Raw genomic sequence first — 10,774 nt, 5'->3', positions numbered from 1 at the left:
AAGTGTGCAGATATGTTATTTACAAAGTGTGCAGTTTACAAGTGTACAAATTTTGGATTCTGTGTATAAATATGTCAGTTATGATGGATGATGTATAATTATGAAAGTTAAATTTTTTAGGCTGAATATAGCATGCGGTAAAAAACTGGCAGTTGCTGAGTTGCCAAAACGACCAGAAGGCAACAGTTCAAGAGAGAGTGGGCTGGGTGTAAGGGGTCCACGGTGATTTTCTCCCATTTTGTTGCTTTGGTAAGAAAGCCCATGCTAGAATCATAAATGTGATCATGTTTTGAAAGTGCAGTGATTGTTTTCAGTGTTACTCACCGAACTGATCTGGATTCTTTAACCACAGGTAACAGATTCTGAAGAACTTCATCTGCTGCATGTCGTGCTCCAATAAACGTTTTCAGATCAAACACATCCATCTTCTGCTCTGATGTCAGCAACACATAAACCAGAGCAGACCACTGTGAAGAGGAGAGTTTGGTTTCTCTTATTTCTCCAGATTTCAGATAATCTTGGATCTGCTGCATCAGTGAATCGTCACCCAGTTCATTCAGACAGTGGAACAGATTGATGGATTTCTCTGGAGAGCGATTCTTCCTGATATTCTGCTTGATGGACTGAACTGTGTCCTCTTTGTTGTAGGAGCAGCATCCTGTCTGTGTCAGTAGTTTTCGTAAGAGAGTCTGATTGGACTCCACTGAGAGACCCAGAAGAAAACGCAGGAAAAGATCCAGATGTCCATTCTTACTCTGTAAAGTCTTTTTTACAGCTCTCTGATGCAGAGTAGAGACCACTGTGAAGAGGAGAGTTTGGTTTCTCTTATTTCTCCAGATTTCAGATATTCTTGGATCTCCTGCATCAGTGAATCATCACCCAGTTCATTCAGACAGTGGAACAGATTGATGGATTTCTCTGGAGAGCGATTCTTCCTGATCTTCTGCTTGATGCACTGAACTGTGTCCTCTTTGTTGAAGGAGCAGCATCCTGTCTGTGTCAGTAGTTTTCGTAAGAGAGTCTGATTGGACTCCACTGAGAGACCCAGAAGAAAACGCAGGAAAAGATCCAGATGTCCATTCTTACTCTGTAAAGTCTTTTTTACAGCTCTCTGATGCAGAGTAGATAATGAATTATAATTTTTCTGATTAAAAATCTTAGGCAGACTTTGTTTGGGTTGGTGAAACACAGTTCTCTTCTTGATTGTAAAGGAGATATGTGCATACAGCCTGTGATGTAGAGCTCTGTGTAGATCTCATTCAGCAGTGTTGGGTTTCCCTGCATCGCTGTTCCCTCATACAGACACTCAAACTTCTTCAGCAGATTTGATCTAAACGTGTTGAGGACTTCATGGCTGTAAAATAAGAAGTTAGTAAGCACAATGTCTAACATATTCTGAATCATATCTTCAAATCATATCTCTTACAGTAATGTTATACCTGAGATCAGGCTGTGTATCTCCACTCTTAAAATCTAATGGCTGAAACATAGATGCGTCACTCTTCATAGACACAAAGCTGGACTCTGCTTCTGATCTCTTCTGATGAACCAAACTAAAATAGAGAGATAGATTAAAGTTAATTCTTTAAATTACTGTATGCAACGAATCAACTATTTATGTTTATCATTATCAAATTCAATTTAAAATTCAAATTTATTTCATATACTGTTTATATATATATACTGTGTTTTTAACTTGATAATAAAATAATATATCATTTTTATACAAATGTTATACCTGAGACCAGCAGCAGAGATGGGAATTAAAATAGATTTGTTTGGTATCAGTACTTTACTTCACTATTTATTTTTCTGACAATTTTTACTTTACATTTACTTTAAATTTTTTACACAAATATCTGTATTTTCAAACAAGTTACTTTAGTTCATTGTGAGCCTTTTTCAACGTAATATAATACAGATAACACTACCCCACTTGACTGAGAAATTTGAGACATTCCCAGGGCTGTACAGTGAAAAATTTAAGGGGGTCTGAATACTTTCCGTACCCACTGTATGTCGCACCACGTGCTATGAAAAAATCTGTCTGTGCGATGAATAATTCAGAACAGTAGCACACAGCGATATAGTGTGTATCTGAGCCTGCTTAAAAACCTGTTGTTAAACAAATAATTTTAAGTCTTTTTTTATTTTATTTGTAAGTTTAATTGTTTTTAGTCCAAATTCACTTAATAACATCAGTCGAGTGTTTGAAATAACTGCCTTTGTTGATCTGACATGGTTTCTTATCACCGAATGTGGCAGAAATCATACTATTATATAATTCTATACAGTGATAAAAGTCGATTAGCATTGCATTATAAATATACTTTATTCTTGAATAAAGCTCCACTTTGAGCTCCGCTAGAGGGCACTCCATCCCATACCTTTGCCACTCAACCCCAGACTCAAATTCCTAGGCAGAGGGTTATGGAAAATGGTTATTGGACTTCAGCTATTTTCAATCAGGAGGACTATAAAGGTTGCACTCACACACATCGCTGAGTATTGTTTAGCCTATAATGTTTTCTAGTTTCTGTTTTTCATGCTTGTGTTTTCCTTTGGCTTTGCATTGCCTTCATGTATTTTGGATCTTGGACTGTTTACCTGTTTTTTTTTATGATTGTTTTGCTGCCTGCCCTGACCATTGCCTATTTACGGATTACTCTTTTGGATTACCTTGGATGTTACTGTTTGCTGGTATTTTGACCATGCCTGTTCTTGACTACGCTCTTTAAATAAAGCCTTGCACTTGGATCCTCAACTCTGTTGACCCGCTACCAACGTTACTGAATACTCAGCCAAACCCAGATCCATCTGCTTTTTTGAGTGTTTTCCCAGACAGCTATGGACACAGCAAGAAGGTTAGTTGGCCTCTGACAGGGAATGCGTTCCCTCGAGGACCACATCCAAGACTTTCTGAACATTGCTTACATTTCTGATCTCCCGGACCTTATGTTGATTTTTTTTTGTTATGGACTTAATGAATCATTAAAGACTAAACTCACCCGAGATGGTCCTCGAGGGTCACTTTGTCAGTTTTTAGACTTTGCACTCTTGCAAATTGGTTCCTCCTTTACTGTGGGAGAGGCAGGGGACTGTAAAACCCCTAATAGTTTTGGAAGGGACCAACATCGGCAAGCTCCAGTGGTCATGGAGCTTGGCCCGTCAGTGCAACCACCATGTCCAGCTATTAGGATAGCAACTCCTGTGATTTGTCTTGTGGTCCCCGCACCTGAAACTCATCTCAAGATGGCTGCCAGCCCAGAGATTTTCACAAATTGGCCGCCATTCCAGAGCCTGCTCACGTCAAGCCTGCCAAGCCGCCTGTTCATGTTAGGGCCATCACTCCAGAGTCTCCGGCCAAGATGGCCGCCACGCCTAAACCTCATCATGTCATGGCAGCCACGCCAGAGCCTCCAGCCGTCAGGGATGTTAAGCCACAGTCTTCAGCCATCACAGATGCCACTCCAGTGTTCCAGTATGTAAATGTCACAATGGAAGAGACTCAGGCATTCTACAGGCAATTGAGGCTAATTTCCAGTATGGCACACCCACCGCTGGTTTCAACCAGAGCTGCTGGCATCCCTGGTGATTTCAACGCTCTCAAGCAGTGCAGTCTCAGCGCTCTCAAGCCCACCAGCTGTTACGCACTCAGGCCTGCCGGCCACTACACACACAAGCCTGCAAGTCGCGATGCTCTCTAGTTTACTGGTCACAGCGCCGTCTGTCTCGGAAATAGACTCTGTGCTCTCTGTCCTGCCTGTGATGGCTACGGCCATTCTATGTGTTTGGGCCGCACACACCGCTGTAGCTCCTCCAGAGGTGGCAGCTTCTGCTGCAGAACCTTCCAAGGTGGTGGTGCCCGCTTCAGTCCCGAGTCCGCTCCAGAGTCTGCTCCAGTTCGCAAATCCATTCCTGAGCATGCTCCAGTCCCCAAATCCACTCCTAAGCTAACCACTGAGGGGATCTTCGGTCCCGTCTGCTCTGCTGTGGGGATCATTGTACCCGTCTGCTCCACCCTGGAGATCTTCAGACCAGTCTGCTCAGTCCTGGTGCTCTTCTGCCCTGGTGGTCTTTAGCGCCGCCTGCTCCACCCTGGTGGTCTTCAGCTCCGCCCTGGAGGTCTTCTGCTCCGCCTTGGGGGTCTACAGCACTGCCTGCTCAGTCTTGGATTCCTGCTCCGCCCTGGCACTCTGCTCCGCCTTGGCTTCCTGCTCTACCGGCTCCACCTTGGTACCTGCTCCATTGTCTCTGCCTCAGTCCCCTGTTCCTCTACTTCTGATTTCAACGCTCTCAAGCAGTGCAGTCTCAGCGCTCTCAAGCCCACCAGCTGTTACGCACTCAGGCCTGCCGGCCACTACACACACAAGCCTGCAAGTCGCGATGCTCTCTAGTTTACTGGTCACAGCGCCGTCTGTCTCGGAAATAGACTCTGTGCTCTCTGTCCTGCCTGTGATGGCTACGGCCATTCTATGTGTTTGGGCCGCACACACCGCTGTAGCTCCTCCAGAGGTGGCAGCTTCTGCTGCAGAACCTTCCAAGGTGGTGGTGCCCGCTTCAGTCCCGAGTCCGCTCCAGAGTCTGCTCCAGTTCGCAAATCCATTCCTGAGCATGCTCCAGTCCCCAAATCCACTCCTAAGCTAACCACTGAGGGGATCTTCGGTCCCGTCTGCTCTGCTGTGGGGATCATTGTACCCGTCTGCTCCACCCTGGAGATCTTCAGACCAGTCTGCTCAGTCCTGGTGCTCTTCTGCCCTGGTGGCCTTTAGCGCCGCCTGCTCCACCCTGGTGGTCTTCAGCTCCGCCCTGGAGGTCTTCTGCTCCGCCTTGGGGGTCTACAGCACTGCCTGCTCAGTCTTGGATTCCTGCTCTGCCGGCTCCGCCCTGGCACTCTGCTCCGCCTTGGCTTCCTGCTCTACCGGCTCCACCTTGGTACCTGCTCCATTGGCTCTGCCTCAGTCCCCTGTTCCTCTACTTCCTCATGGACCTGGCCCTCCCCCTGTTCCGCCTCCACACCACCTCCCTCCTGGACTCATTTCTGTTCTCATTTAGGAGCATCTGGAAGCCAATCCTTAAGGGGGAGGGGGCTATGTTACAATCTCCAGCTGGAGTGCCCATGAGCTCTGCTAGAGGGCACTCCATCCCATACCTTTGCCACTCAACCCCGGACTCCATTTCCCATAACCCTCTGCCTAGGAACTCGTTATCAGATTTCAGCTGTTTCCAATCAGGAGGACTATAAAGGTTGCACTCACACACATCGCTGAGTATTGTGTAGCCTGTAATGTTTTCTAGTTTCCGTGTTTCCTGCCCTTGTTTTCCTTTGCCTTGCCTTCGTGTTTTTTGGATCTTGGACTGTTTACCTGTTTTTTTACTATTGTTTTGCTGCCTGCACTGACTATTGCCTGTTTATGGATTACTCTTTTGGATTACCTTGGATGTTACTGTTTGCTGGTATTTTGACCATGCCTGTTCTTGACTACGCTCTTTAAATAAAGCCTTGCATTTGAATCCTTAACTCTGTTGTCACGCTCCGAACGTTACACCGAGATAGCTTGAAGAACAGATAAACCATATCGTATACTGTCACAATCATATGTTTATTAGATTGATGTTTCATCAGGTAAAATGTCTCTATCTGCATTTTATTCAGTTACACTGATAGCTGGATATCTTTGTCCATTTTAGGGATTTCCTGGAGTGTCTTCAGTTCTATTACTTCTGTGAGTCTCACTTGTGGAGTTTCTGCACAAGGGCGCCTTCGGCTACCAGTATGAATGAAACAAACATTACATTACGCGTGTGTTCACTAATGCTCCCACAACCCCCTATTTTGGATAAAAATTTGAGAAATAACTCCTTTTCTCTAAAGAAATTGGAAGTAAACATCCATATCCATACATTTTTCTCCAGTGTAAAGAAGTGAACAGGGGTTATTTTTCTTTCAGTGGATGCATAAGATTTCCTGACAAACATTAAGAAATTACTGTGACAGATGTTTTATCATAATAATGTAATATTTTATAATAAAACCGTAGACATTTCTAATGATTTATAGTTATATGCCCCTGCACGTTATCGGGGTAAACAAGTGTAAATTATGCTTGCACACTAATTAAAGCATAATAATTATTTTGAGTTGTTTCCAAGGACAAGAGGCAGAAACACCCTGCAATGTAGAATGTGGCCTGGGTGATGGTAAATAGTTTTTTTTCATCAGCTTAGTCTTTACTCTGCTTGTGTTCTACATGGTGGATGTTCAACCTGGATACATTCATTAGCTCTTCAAAAAAGTAATTTTGTATTAATGTATTAATATGATGTGAGGTCCAGTTACCAGCGTGACATTGAAACAGGTCATAGTAATGGCTACTTTTTACTTAAGTACATGTCAGAGCCTATACTTCTTTACTTTAACTTGAGTGAAAAAAGTGTAGTCAGTACTTCAGTCTTTTTAAACATGAGTATCTGTACTTCTACTTGAGTGAAGGATGTGTGTACTTTTGCCATCTCTGGAGACCAGGTTGTTTTTCTCCACTGTTAAACTTTATTGGATGAATCATAGACACATCACTCTTCATAGATACACAGCTGGGCTCTGATTCTGAGCTCTTCTGGTGAACTGAACTATAACAGAAAGAGAGAGAGTAAAGTTCATCCTTTAAATTACTGCATGCAACAAATCAACTATATGTTTATCACTATCAATTTCACTTTAAAGAGCACTTGATAAACATCTCATACACTGTGTTTAGACAAAAATAATGAACTGAACTTTGATAATATATGATAATACAAAATGTCATGTTATAATCATATTTTTATACAAACACTATACCTGAGACCACACGGTGAATCTCCACTGTTAAACTTTATTGGCTGAATCATAGACACGTCACTCTTCATAGACACACAGCTGGGCTCTGCTTCTGATTTCTTCTGATGAACTGAGCTAAACAGATTTAATCCTTTATAATGAGAATCATCTTAATATAATAAGATAATAATCTTAATACATTTCAAAAATAATTTTTATGAAAAACACTTGAGGAGCCTTGATAGTCTTATTGTTTTAATAAATATTAAACTTTGTAGTGAACAGCAGTCAAGGTGGCAAACCCCCTTTCCACACAATGGGTCTCATTTATCCATATAACGTAGAAACGAGCGCAGATCCGTATGCAGAAATCATCTTACAACAGGGTTCACGTGTGATTCATGAAAACATTCGTATCATACAAATGATCGTATGTTGATAAATGTGATGGCTGAAAACAATCGTCATTTGAATATCACGCTCCTAAAAATACCCCGGTTTAGAAGCCTTGCCCCTAGAAATTATGACATGGAGATACATAACCTGGCCAAAACGAGGAAGTAATCTAATGAAAGAGAAATGGATCTTACTCCAAAAAGAGCCGTTGCATTTGTAATTGCAAACAATTACATTCATTTCTATGTATATTAAATATTGTTAAATATAACAAAACATTTACAAACATTATAAACACATATAGCCAATTTAGTTCCACTTACTCCGCAACAAATCCTTTACATTTAACAGAATTCAGAACAGAACAAGAATGAAAAATAAGCAGCTATATAATTAGATATTAAACTATGAAATAAAACACAAATTAGGCTGAAGTGGCATTCATTATAAACAGCATAGAAATAGCAAGCTAAAATGAAGTTATTTAAAGCGAAATTGAAATGGCATTGCGCTCACGAGCCTCTCTCATTCAACAAGAATCCAAATGTTTCCATTTTTCCATGTAACATTTGGTTGCTAAACTATTATTCATTATGTAAACCAGGCTTTGTACTTCACTCGTGTTACAATATCCGTGTAAAACATCATCCTTCACATGCGCTAAAATGTTTGTTTGTTTGTTTGTATTTATTTTATTCATTTTATACTTAATTTCTATTTTTCTCCATTCACAGAAGCGTTTCTAGTAGGGCTGTCAACATTAAGGCGTTAACACATGCGATTAATACAAAATCCTTATTGCGTTAAAATAATTTAACTCAAATAAGGCAAATAAATTACTGAAACACACAAAGGTGCGTCATTAACGTAATTTGCATCTTGCAGTTGATATTGGGGGTCGGGAGTTTATCACTCATAGCACTTCAATGGCGCAAGCACCAGTAACTCTGGTAGGCAGAAATTTATCTTAAAGAAAATTGGATGGCACTCTGGATAAACGCAAAGTTGTGTGCATACACTGTAACAAAGAACTGGCCTACCATCGAAGCTCATCGAGTTTAAAATATCATCTAAAAGCAAAACACATCACAGGTTCTACTAGCAAACTGACGAGTAGTGTGCAACAACCCACACTGGATCAGTGTATACGGCGTGAGAGTAGACAAACGTCAGCCAGGCTTACTACTTCCATAGCAAAGTGGATTGCCAAGGACTGCCGTCCAGTCAACATCATTGCTGACCAGGGCCTGAAAGAAGTGATCAGGATTGCCACTTCCGACCCATCGTTTGAGCTACCGTCAAGATCAACAATCACGTCCAGGATTCACGAACTGTACATTAACGAAAAGAAATGCAAAGTAGAGCTGCTATCACAAACAAAAAGTGTTGCTTTGACAGGGGACCAATGGACATCGGTAAGCGCGCATAATTACTTGGGTACAACTGCGCATCTCAACGATAAAGTCATTTGTATTTTAATTTGATGAAAAATGTTCAAAGTTCATATTAAAGTGACTTGATTCTGAATTTGGTGTCTAGACAAAGTTTGCTGAGGGTTCTCTTTGCTGGATATAGCAATTTTGTAAATTTATGACAAAAATAAACATGTTCTAGAGTATCAGACCGAATCAGACAATTTAAGATTTGGTCAAGACCATAGTTGAAACACGAGGAGCCAAATTCCACAGAGGCCCAAGACACAGGATGTTCGTAATTCAGATCCTGGCGCCACAAGCCTGAAGCAAGCCCACCAACTAGCAGCTTTGAGTAGCTCACAGCATTTAAACAAAAGAACCCTTATTGACAATTCCAAGGAGATTGTCATTTTTGGGGCAAGTAATCAAGATTAATGGTCAAAAGAGATGCACAGCATGACCATCACATGTAAACCAGTGATCACGAGCTCTTCGGATTCATTTTCCCCACCTCGACAACAAAGAACAGACTGAGATTCCTTACAGACCTCTTAATCTCTGGTCTTCACAGAACATACATTCACAGAATGGCACAGAAACTGCCTTTCCATGCACCTAAATGACACTAAAATGACTTGTGAGCAACTAATCATTTCTATGCATAACTCCATATTGTGTATGTACTGTAAGGATAAAAGAAACTCAGATACTTTGATCTCCTGAGAAACAAACAATACACTGGCATCTTCAAGACGCTTCTCTCACATATGCATTGGTTCCTCCTCATCCCCTTCCTTCCCCTCACCCATCCTTCTCTTCACCCAGCTCACTCAGAATGGTCAAGAATGTAATGTTCTATATGAATGCAAATAAGATTTACAGTCATGTTTGTTTTGAGAATTTGATGTCTTGTATTGATTTGATATCGTTGAATTGGCTGTGGAGATAATTGGCATAATACACATTTACAAGACTGTTAATAAATTGTTACATTTGATTTATTCTGACTTACTCTGAAATTATTTTCTCAAGTAGAATAAGTGAAGGCTTATGTTTTCCGCAAATCTGCATCCAGGGTTATGTGCATACTAGATCTCAGGATTAGATGAAGCATGGGGCGCATCAGGTGAGATTCTAGATTTCTGACTAACCGCTTGACCTTATAGTTTAAGTTGTACTCAGTTACGGTAACCATGTATATGATTTCAGAGTTAGTATTAGCCACAAACCTCTGAATAAGGAGTAGAATGGCAAGTTAGCGGCCGCCGTGAGGCATCCTAAGCGACATAGATTCCTAACGAACGAGTAAAATACAAAGTAAAGAGTTAATTAGAATAATCGAATGTCAGAATAATCAGAGACCGACAAACAACCAATCTCCCTTTCAACCTAAATTCGAGGTCATACTAAAATGGAGTCAGTTTGAGTTAAACCTAAATTGAATAACTCTGCGCGCTGAAAAGACCGAACACGCGAGAAACCTTCATCCGCCACTGGATACCTTCTTTGGGCCATGTGCGCGGACCTTACAAAGTGGTGACCCTCGGACGTGATCTCCCTACAAAGTGGTGACCGGCGACGCGTTCACCTTACAAATTGGTGACCGGCGACGCGATCTCCCAAAACAGGCGAGTGACGTTTTTTTCAGCGCAATATGGATTTGCACCGAACAAAGGGTTTGATCATCTCTTTCTCTTTTTCCAGCTGCTGTGGTAAGTCAATTCTTATTTGCCTTGTAGAAATATTGAGGGAAAGACAGACGCATCCCATATATACACATTTGTAGAATGAGTCGGTATACTCATATTGTTAGACCGGAGACCGGATCCGGTGGGTTTGAGAATTAGACGAAACCACGTAATTGTCAGTGACATGATAGCGGCAGCGTAGACGAGGAATGACACCCCTTGTTCTGAAATGGAAATATCTCTTTGTTTGCCTAAGCAACAAGAGATGAAACTTAAAAATTGGAATACCATCATCCAAATTATATTCTGGTACTCAACAGAGAGTCATAAACTAGAACCTAAAGTTTTAATCTGCAAACTGCCTTCTCTGTTGTTTTATTTGCTTCATTGCAACAAATGAGCAACATTTTAATGAGAATGAACAAACAGAATACAAATTCCAAATTAATAAAAAA

General features: G+C 41.4%; 1 long non-coding RNA gene across 1 annotated transcript in view; it reads right to left on the bottom strand.

Moving 5' to 3' along the window:
• Positions 1-6,871: 6,871 nt before the first annotated feature.
• LOC107568563 (uncharacterized) overlaps positions 6,872-10,774 on the bottom strand; it is a 27,632-nt gene continuing 23,729 nt past the window's right edge. The window contains exon 3 of the long non-coding RNA XR_001606776.1: positions 6,872-6,955. This is a non-coding gene — a long non-coding RNA (uncharacterized lncRNA). The remainder of the gene's footprint in view (positions 6,956-10,774) is intronic.

This window comes from Sinocyclocheilus grahami, unplaced genomic scaffold (genome assembly GCF_001515645.1).
Source record: "Sinocyclocheilus grahami isolate Dianchi unplaced genomic scaffold, SAMN03320097.WGS_v1.1 scaffold1257.1, whole genome shotgun sequence".
In the NCBI taxonomy this organism is placed as follows: Eukaryota; Metazoa; Chordata; class Actinopteri; order Cypriniformes; family Cyprinidae; genus Sinocyclocheilus; species Sinocyclocheilus grahami.
This window is presented reverse-complemented; position numbering and strand designations above follow the sequence as displayed.